Here is an 11,359-nt window from a genome sequence, read left to right as displayed (position 1 = left end):
GACCAGTTTTTACTGCCATCACATACTATTGCCACCAACATCAACACGCAGCATGGGCTGACTACCAGTTTGACGGTTCACCACAGTTTTAAAAAGTCAAGGTTTCAACAACCGCTAAAACTGTCTGCTACCAATAAGGTGATGGGTATTAGGGGTGGGAATCTTTGACTATAACACAATTCGATTCAATTCCGGATTTTGGGCCTGCCATTCGATTCAGAATCGATTTTCGATTTAGAAAGATTTTTGATTCAAAATGATTTAATTGACAATGACTTCTACTTTAATTTATAGATGTACAAAGAATCGTCATGATCTACTCCAGTCTGGCTCGCTAATACTAATTAGCGCAATACTCGCGGCACTTTGATCACTCAAAAGAACAGTTATTCATACATAACGCTTCAGTAATGTATACAGAAAAGCATCTTAACATTACTCAACGGCATATGCTCTTCCTACGCTGCAAAAAACAACAACTTTTATTGGAATAACATGATTGTGACTTTTTTCTTCTACTGTCTAATGTGGAACCACACTGCCCCTAAGTGGCCAAATCATGTACAACATGAACAGTACTCCCAATAAGGACACACACGAAAAAGGGCAAGAAAGTATAAAAATAAATTATACTTCCTTGCCCTTGTTTTTATTTAAATTATTTTATAATAAAATAATTTCAATAAAAACGATTTTGGGACAGTTAAAATCGATTCTGCATCGTACTAAATGAGAATTGAGTTTCTTATGAGAATCTATTTTTTGGCACACCCCTTATGGGTATCGTTCAGATTTGAGTTGTGCTTGAAAATTTACATACGTAAACTTTTGAACTCAACTGCAAATGTACAAATGCTAAACGTCACTTATTGACACAAAAATGCAATGAATCATCACCAAAATTCACACGCACGTCTCTACTTATGTCAACTTCAAGCTCTGAAAATATCTAAACAATTGCCATAGTATTTTGGATTTTATGGGCATTAAGCTTTTGTTTCACCACGCAATACGCTCATAAGTAAACTTTTAAACACAACTGTACTTCTACTCTTTATTCTGCTTATCAGTCCTGTACTTTAACGTTATTCTTATTAGTACTTTTTTTTGTTTAGAAAAACACCTAAACAAAAATATTAGAATTAATACTGCTCTTTTTTTTAAGGTTCATTGTGGAACTTGTCACTTTTTTGCATGTGCCTGCCACCTCTGGCCTAAAGCATGACTGCAAGCCTCTGTTAAAACTTTCCACAATAGTTCGCAAGGGCCTACTTTACAATTTCAGAGCAAGACCCACCCAGTTTTGCATAGCAACGGTTGCTATGCAAAGCATTTTCCTTAGCTACTATGAAAAGCTCTGTTTTTTTCTTGACTCCTTGTGTATGTAAACTTATAAGCACAACTGTAACTGGTCATCTGAGGCGTCTTGAGTCTGGGAGATCCTTGCACGTGCGCTATTGTACAGGTTTGTAAGGTATGATGCACTTGCACTTTGTCTGCGGGGCAATAAGGCCTCCTGCACATAATGTTGCAAGATTTTCATCTTGTAGATAATGTGCACATTTCCTCATACAATAATCTGCTTTAAAGAGATATTCAGCTCATTTAGCCATTTTCAGGCGTAAGAAGTTATTTTTTTCTGTAATTAATGTGATAACTTCATTACTTTTCATGTACAATTAATACCTTTAAAAAACACATATTGCCACTTGCTGTCGACTGAAGATGACATCACATGTACTGAGGAAACAGGTAATGACCAATCATAGCTCAGTTTGCTCATGTCACATGACCAAACCCAGAAAACAGGTGAGCCGTAAATGTGATGAAGATGAGGCATCGGCTATTTCTGTGAATATTCTGTACATCTTGACTCTCACGGTGTGCAGATCAAATACATAAAACTTGCTAAAATCGGAAACAAAATATGATTAAGGTCGAGGGTCGATCCTTTTAGCACCTTTAGCACCAAAATAATTTTTTGCCGCATATTCCTTTTTGGGATACAACTTGGTTCAGTTTCCCTACACCTAGCCCGATAGTTCATCCTGTGCCATTTCAGTCCTGTGCAATCTGTACACCTTCCAGGTAGGACTTAATGCCTGCTTACCTTTGGCCTGGCTCTCCTGCACTGGCACACCCTGTCAATTAAGGCACAGCTATCTAACTCCACCGAGAGCTGGATTGTCCATTAGGCATACAGAGCAGATACACGGTGTGCCGGCGTTTTTTGGGGACAATGCGGTGCTATTTAATTAATTATTTTACCCCAAGAGACTGGCATACAATTTAGAGGGAACAGCCCATCATTCCATTTACAACATAGACAGAAAATTTAACCAATCAACATCAGTGACAGAGCTACATAGTAGCTAGGAGTCATGCAAGACAAAAGTCAAAATTCCAGGGCCAATTTTTTTTTTATATATCAAATACAAACTATAGTTTAGTTTGTTTAAGTAGTTAGTTTAATGGATTTGGGGCTGCCAGATCCAGATCAGCTGAAAACCAGTTACACGGTAGTGATGCCACCAGTGTGTCCTGATTATGCTGACATTCACTCTGTTATATACTGTTGACATTCTGCTGTTTCAATTTAATTATAAGTGTTTTGATTTTAGTTATAACTGTTTAGATTTAGTCATAACTGCTTTAATTTCCTGTAGCAAAGCTTGATGAGTGTAATAATGTGACGGAACGTTTGAAGATTCTTCCTTCCTTTTCCCAGGTAATTAGCCATCTGTTTCGGGGGAGAAAATGTGTTAAAAAGTATTCCTTTGTAAAGTTGTGTTTGCTTTAAGGGAGCCAGGTTGTCTGAACCTACTATATTTCCACATCAATCGGCCATCTGTCCATGTGTATTTGAGTACTGTCTGTCTTGGGACTTAGAAGCGGCACTGGAGAGGGGCGGGGTTTAAGGGCAGCAAAGGAGGAAGAGGAAGGGGAGGGGATTTTGGGGGACCGCTATGCTGAGAGTATAAGACAACTACAAGTGGGAGGGGACACACACACACAAGGGGAGTGACAGCATTTTGACTGAACTTGTCTGTGTCCAGAAATTTCTGCAAAATAAATCCTTCGAAGGACCTGTTTCACAGATCTCCAGTCTGATTTTACGGACACGCGGAAAACATAAGGATCGTTTTCTAACAATACATACTGCTTGGTATTTTTTTTAATATATCTATGCCATCGTTTTTTTTATATGAACCATAATATCTTCACAAAAAGCAGGTGATGATTTGAACAGGACATTTTCACATAATCCTATTTGGGTATTTAATTAACAACAAACATGGATATTATCACATTGCGGATGTTGCGCACCTCTTATTTTTTCATTTTAGATCTCTTATTTTTAATGATTTTTTTCCTGTTAAAATTAGCATTTTTGCTCTATAGCTTCCAGGTTATGCAACCTATTGATGCCAAATCAATGCTGCATGGTAGTGGCATGTCTTCTGGATGTTTCACACCTCTTGTTTTTTTAATTTTATATCTCCTCTTACTTTTAATGATTTTTTTCCCTGCAAAAATTAGCATTTTTGCTCAATAGCTTCCTGGTTATGTGGCCTATTGACCCCAAATCAGTGCTGCATCATAGTGGCATGTCTGCTGGATGTTGCACATCTCTTATTTTTTCATTTTAGGTCTCCACTTATTTTCAATGATTTTGTTTTCAACAAAAAATAACATTTTTGCTCAATAGCTTCCAGCTTGGTTTGCTAGCGTTTCACCAAAAGCAAAGGGGCAGTGGCCCACCCCTGGGGGGCCTGCTTGGTTTGCTCGCTAGCGTTGTCAAGAAAATGCCCGCCGAATTCTTCGCCTCTTCGTGTGGTCACACACCGGATGGGAGGGACTTCGCTTGGTAGATAACAACAGACAAACAGCATTTTCTTCAGGACGCCATTTTGCTAGCTAACAGCTATGGAGGACGACTTGCTTGGTTTGCTAGTGTTAACATTGTTAACATTTTTTACTGTTTCAATTTATATTTTAACCGTTTTGAATTTAGTTATAGCTGTGTAGTAATAAGAAAACAGTTAATTCAAATTTACTCGATGTATAGTGTCTTTGTTTTAGTCCCTGGGAAAGGAATGTCTAATAAGGTTTCTATTCTTATCTATAAAGGGGTATATGTTTAGAAGAGTGCAAGACTGTTCATAAATCATCAGGTCAAGAGGTCAAGAAAGGGCCGGGACTAATTATTTTCCTACATCTGGAGTGGACTAAGATACGAGCTGAAGTATTATTATCTGTTTTTTGTATTTCACTCTTCCCACAAGGACAGGAGACAAGGGGGGGGGGGGGGGGGGGTTATTTTCTGTAAACACTGTTTTTGTATAAGTTGGGATGAGTCCAGAATGAGGACACATTTAGGAACAACTGCTGATTCAGTGGGGTCCTTTATGACTTCAGAAATTTCTGAATAAATCTCTTGCAAGAAAGCCTCTTCACAGATCTCAACTTTGAGTTTTATTTTAACACGCAAGAAAACAAAGAACGTTTTCTATCAGATGGTCACGCCCGACATTTTGACGATTACAGGCTGCGGCGTTCACGGACGGGCGGAACTTCTAGGCGCCTAAATAATTAGTTACGGTAAGTGGAGACGTTTATCCACGTAGGGAAGTTCTATCTGTTTGGGACCGCTGCAACCGGTTTTCATCTTCTAAATTGACTAAATTTTACATGATGTCTGAGTGAACAGGTATTAGTAGAGTTTGAAGTCGTTCGGTTAACGGAGGGACGCGAAGTCCTTGATTTTGGATTTTACTACGACATTGAACTATACACGTACGTGGTGACGAGGATCTTTGTTTACAGAAGTACCGTCACGTTGGTTTATGCGCAGCTGAAGAAGCATTAAGAGAATTTTAAGACGAACAGGTTGACGTGGAGGCTTTATTACGCCACTACTAAGAAATCGGTAGATCATGATATTTATTTATTTTATGAATTTTAAGAGGCACAGGTTGACGTAGAGGCTTTATTACGCCACTACCAAGGAATCGGTAGATCCGGATATAAGTGTTTTTTATTATTTTATCAATGAAGGCACGTTGTATTTTGTGAAGTGTGTCCGTGCGCTTCGGAGGTATTTCATGTTTGTCTGTATTTTGTTAAGTGTGTCCGTGTCCTTCAGAGGTATTTCATGTTTGTCCGTATTTTGTTAAGTGTGTCCGTGTTTTTTCTGAGATATTTCATGTTTGTCTGTGGTTATTTTTATTAATTTGTTTATTTTTTGAGGGGAGGAACGAGTAACGTTGTCGAATAATTTTAACCTATTGAACTATCATACCACAAGTGAGACGTCACTGAATTGATAAATATTAATACGACTTGAATATAATAATAACTAAAGAGGTGAATAATTAATGTAAATAATGGAGGGCGGTTTTGACCGCGACACCGAATAGTTTGACCTAAAAGTACTTCCGTTTCATAGTCGGAACTTATTCTTGGATGTACAAGTTAAGAATGCTTCCGAGGTTTCAGTCGGAGCCATGCCCGCAAAAAAATAGACGTAAAATGAAAGTACTATTGAATGATTGGATGATGGCTTGCTGTGAAAAAGGTTGGTTTCCACCGTTAACATCCGCGGTTTGCTTGATATCTTTGATGAAAGCGGTGGAATTGGCATATGTGAAAAAACGGCAATCGCTGGACAAAATGGTACGAGAGACATTTGTATTTTCATCAAATGGTAGAAGAGTCAGACGAAATTGTAAAAAAGTGGATCGAATGATGATTAATGCTAGAATGTTGGCTTTGGGCAGTTCAGTTAAAATCGCTCGGATGGCTATGATAGAAGCTGGTGATGACAAAGTGGCTAATTTGGATGCTAAACTAACAGCTCCACCGGCGTATGCTGAGCCGCTCACGGGAAATATGTTTGAACCTATAAACCCGTTTACTGAATCTCCATATACTACTGCTATTCAGATGCTGCAAAATTTGCAGGCGCCTATATTGACTGTAAATGGCGGTAATCTCAATGTGGATTGGAATGGTGAAAATTGTGATACGAATCCTCGACTGCATCGATCTGTTTTGCAGGCCGCGGCTGACGGCTTGGCAGCTGGCGTAAAAGCCTCTGTGAAACAATTGGAGGAAAAATTAGACAAAGTGTTGGCTATGAAGGATGGCCCGCAGGAAAAATTGACTCAGGCTAGAGCTTTCGGTTTGGAACTGACACGCTGAAGTGGCCCAGGTAGTTCGCAGCAAATGGCGTACGATTCTTTCTCGCTTTGAAAAAGCTGCAGACGACGAATTGACATAACAAAACCGTTTATTAAAGGCTGAACGAGACGAATTGTTTAGACAACAAGAACGTGACATGACTAATGAAGCTTCTAATGCATTGGCGAACAGCTATCAAATTGTAGAAATTCAAAAGAAGCTGGCTGATCTGACATGTGCCGTTGGGGATGTTATGGGAATGCGTGACATTAGCGTGACCGACGGACTCCCAGACAGTACTCCTAAAAAACCTACGACTCGTTGGAGAACAGGTTTGCAAGCACCTATGTTGGCGAAAGTTGATCCAGCCACCGGGAATTCGGCTACCGTGTATAAGCCTTATTTGCCTTCTGACTTAAGCGTACTTTTGCATAAACTTCCCCCACTGCCGGCGAGGGGTGAAAACTGGCTGAGGTCTCTGCAGAGAGAGGTGACAGGTCAGATTTTAACTGCGGGAGATGTGCGTGCACTCTTAACGCTGGCATGCCCTCTCTCTCAACTGGAAGTGCTGATGACTAATTCAGGAATATCATATTTAATGGATGGTGAGGCACTATCACATGGCAATTATTTGACACTGTTTGAAGCGCTTGGTGGGTTGTTCCCAATCCCGGAAATTGTCATATCTGACTTGATGTTTGCTCCAAAAGCTGATGAGGAGGCTGCGGCGTTTATTGACCGAGCTCTTGTGGAATATTCGTTGAAAACTGGACACTTGCCAACTGACTCTGCACTGTATTCACAAGTTTTTAGAGCAGCGGTGCTGAAAGGAGTCCCTAGGTCTGTTATGCAGGCCATAGAGGTGAATCCCGATTTGCCCGGATCTGATCACGCCAGATGGTTGTCTCATCTTAAACATCATCTGAGAAGGTATGTGAAAGATATTGAATCAAGAACTGAAAAACATAGGAATACTGAATTACAATTGGCAATTATGCAATTACAAACTTTGAAGAAAAAAGAGGAGAATTTTGCTCTCCCGGCTCCTACTGTTGACTCATCACCTGTTGTTGTTTCTGAGTGTGCTATGTATCAATCGGTATCAGTCATCAACCGTGACCAGTGCTTCAGTTGTGGCCGTTCTGGCCACTGGGCCGGTACCTGCCGACAATACCCACGTGTCGGGAGGGGCAGAGGTAGCAGACGTCAACAGGGCAGACGCGGCTATTACCAGCCAAGGGGACGTGAGTCACAGAACTTTCCTCCCCGCCCGGCTTCATCCCAGCAGCAATATCCGCCTGTGCCAAATCAGCAGTTCCTGCCGCCACCTAGCGGACAGTTTCCACAATGACGGGACCCAGAATCCACATTTTTAGGATTGCAGGAGCCTATGATTGCATTAAAGGTGAGCGGAACTACTTTATCATTTATGGTAGACACTGGAGCACGTCACTCTACCATTATGACATTACCACCTGGAAGTACGCTCACCGCTGATGGCATTTCGTTGGTTGGATTCAAGGGAGAACACACTATTCTGCACATGACAAATCCGTTACAAACGCAGTGCTGCACGCAGACTTTTTTTTAACATTCATTCGTGTATGCCGAACTGTCCAGTGAATCTTTTGGGAAGGGATCTTCTCATAAGAACTGCTCCATTGATCCAATGTGGGCCGGACGGGCTCACGCTTCAGTTCCAAGATGGACATACTTATTACTGCGCGGGTGAATCCGCCTCCAACGTCTCCACCCAGTTCCCAGTGGTAACTCAACACGCCATTGACATGCACCACTGGTGACATCTACTGGGCAAATATTGACACTGATTCCTCCGGCTGGAGGGATGAGGAAACTTTTTGGACACTTTGGTCATCTAGGGTGAGAAATCTTAGATCATATGATATGATATCGGACTGTATACATTGCACCCTCTTTTATGACAGGTGTGGTGATGAGATATACAGTGAAGCATTCCGTACAGTTGTTGACAACGCCTGGAAGTTGCGTGTAGGTGATCTGTTTGCAGGAAAACCCGGCGTGCCTTTTTCTGTTAATCTGACTGAAGAACAATCTCGGTGGTATGAGATGGCGGAACCACCTGGGGAATCTGTGCTGGCATGTCATCCTCATATTTCACTGATGGTGTCATCCCAGCACACGGCGAAAGATTTGGGTCCATTTGTCCTGGCCTGCACAAGAGCAACGGATTGGCAACACTCTATACATACAGATTTACTATATTCCAAATCTCTTGATGCCTATGGGATTAAATCTGATTTGTTTATTTCCATGTCTGTTTTAGAGCATCAATTTTTGGACCGACATCATGGACGGGAAACATCTGACAGCGAGCTTGCTGGTGACATGCTACAATCCTTGCCTGCTGCATTGTGGTCTACTGACCCGACTGATGTGGGCCTGTGTAAAGCTGCTCCAGTAACTTTTGAATTAAAACCAGACTCCATTTGGGTACCACAGTACCCAATGAAGGAGGATGGACGACTTGGCATCTCAGTAACAATTGATGGTTTTCTGAAAGCAGGGGTTATTTGCAAAATTGATAGGTCTAGCAACAATACTCCTATTCTCCCAGTAGTAAAGAAAAATACTGGTGAATTTTGTATGGTGCATGATCTCAGAGCTATTAATGCTAAAGTTTTGACACCCACGCTACCGGTGCCAAATCCTCATTCTGCTCTGTCACAGATCACTCCATCACACACGCATTTCACCTGCATTGATCTTGCAAATGCATTTTTTTGCATCCCTCTTGACCTGTCTATGCAGAAGTATTTTGCATTTACGTGGAATAATGAGTGTTACTCCTACACCCGGCTTCCTCAGGGTTTTGTGTTGTCTCCTGGAGTTTTCAATGCTTCCCTTCGACAGCTGCTGTCACCTCTCCAACTTCCTCCTGATGTTCTTTTAGTGCAGTATGTGGATGATCTACTCCTAGCTGCACCATCCGAGGAGTCCTGCCTTCAAGCTACACAGCTCCTTTTGAGCCACCTGGCTTCGGTGGGCTTAAAGTGCTCCAAAGGCAAACTCCAAATTGCCCGACCTCAGGTTTCATTCTTGGGTCGACTTATATCGAGGCATGGAACAGGTATTTCTCCGTCACACAAAGATAACATTTTGCACCATCCCAAACCGACAAATGTCAAACAAATGTTGGCTTTTCTGGGTCTGTGCAACTACTCCAGACCTCATGTTCTGGATTTCGCGGAACTGACTCATTCTCTCAGACAATTAGTGAATGAAAAAGGAATGAGAAACCTGTCACATGCTCGTAATTGGACTCCAGCTGCTGAGAACTCTTTTGTTCTGCTGAAACAGTTTTTGTCATCAGCTGCGGCTCTTGTCGTCCCTGATTACACTAAAATGTTCTTCCTGGATGTTTCTGAAAAATCCATCAGTGTGTCGGCTGTTCTTTTTCAGAAGGGGGAAAATGGTAATAGACATGTTTGCCTTTATGCATCAACACCTGCTTCAGCATTAGCTCGCCTGATTCAGAAAACATCTAATATTGTGTTACATCACCCGCTGACAGTACGTACATCACATAGTACAGTGCAGTACATAACCAGCCAAGCATTTACTATGACAGGGGGACGACAGAGAAAACTTGAATCAGTTCTGACACAACCTCACATTTTGTTTGTACATGAGGGAATTAACATGGCAGAAGGCATGTTGGAGGGACAATCCCACAGCTGCACTCAGCGAATTTTGGAAGACAACTCACTGAGAAATGACCTTTACGACATCCCACTGGACGACCCAGACTTGACGTTATTTACGGACGGCTGTTGTTTTAAGGGCAATGATGGACTCCAGTCAAGTTTTGCTGTAACACAGATGATTGGATGATCTTTGATTTGAAAGATGCCTTACTACTACCTAAAGCAGTAGCTGTGATAAAATGTAAAGGTCATTCAAAAAATAAGGATTTTGTGTCAGTAGGAAATGATTCGGCAGACAAGGCGGCAAAACAAGCGGCGGGTTACAGCCCAACACTACAATTGATGGTGAGCGAAGGTGAATTAGGAGAAGGACAGGAAATAACCACAGAAACAATTAAGCTGTGGCAGGAGAAGGCCAGTCCGGAAGAACAAAGTGTGTGGCTGTCAAAAGGAGGACAAAAGGATGGAGCCGGTATATGACAGAAACAAGGTAAATATATCCCATCGCAGAAACAATTAATAAACCTGATTTCTGAAGCCCATGGATTGTGCCATGTTGGCACAGAGGAAATATTGAGACGACTGCGCAACTGGTGGCATCCTTACATGAGACAAACTGTTAAAAGTGAACTACATGACTGCAGTGTTTGCAATAAATTTAACAGTATGCCTACCTCTAAACCTCCTCCGGGCACTCACGATCCAGAAGTGAATGCCCCGGGACAGGTAATTTCAATGGAGTTTACTGACATGATAAGACCAGTGGAAGGATACCGATATTTGTTGGTAATTGTAGACTCCTTTTCCGGATGGCCTGAGGCATATCAATGCAAATCTGAAACAGCAGAGGTCGTGGTAAAACATTTGATTAATCATGACATACCATCACATGGGTTTCCCAGAAAAAATTGATCAGACAATGTAACCCATTTCAGAAATAAACATCTACAAGAAGTAGAAAAAGCATTGGGGCTAAGACATATCATCCCCAATCCCAAGGACAGGTTGAGCAAATGAATAGAAATATTAAAGAAAAATTAGCTAAAGCACTGGCCTTGTCAAATTTGAATTGGCTACAAGCTCTTCCTATTGCATTAATGAATGTGCGAATGTCACTAAACTCAGCCAAAGGCTGGACTCCGTTTGAAGGTCACAAAAACAGACCATTTCCAGCTCCTATTGCACCGCTGGGTGAGTTGCACATTGCAGGACCTCCAGTACTCAAACAGTTAGCATCTACGTTTTCCAAGCTAACAAAAAGTGGCCAGATGCTCCTTTACAAATAAATGATAGCGAATATGTGTGGTTAAAAGTGACTAAAAGAAAATGGTCTGCCCCTAGATGGACCGGACCCCACAAGGTCATGGAGAGAACGTCTTGTGCAGTGCGCTTGCATAAAAAGAGGGACATGTGGTACCACATCTCATCAACCAGGCCCGCCGGATCCGCCTCTGGCTCAGCGATCCCACCACCTGCGGACCACCGGACGG

General features: G+C 41.7%; 1 protein-coding gene across 1 annotated transcript in view; it reads left to right on the top strand.

Moving 5' to 3' along the window:
- LOC147155517 (uncharacterized) overlaps window positions 1-11,359 on the top strand; it is a 132,126-nt gene that overhangs the window by 52,406 nt on the left and 68,361 nt on the right. The gene's annotated exons all lie outside the window — the stretch shown is intronic.

Source organism: Leptonotus elevatus, chromosome 21 (genome assembly GCF_054856555.1).
Source record: "Leptonotus elevatus isolate MCC_2025b chromosome 21, RoL_Lele_1.0, whole genome shotgun sequence".
Taxonomy (NCBI): Eukaryota; Metazoa; Chordata; class Actinopteri; order Syngnathiformes; family Syngnathidae; genus Leptonotus; species Leptonotus elevatus.
The sequence above is the reverse complement of the archived record's forward strand: the minus strand, read 5'-3'. Positions and strand labels throughout refer to the sequence as shown.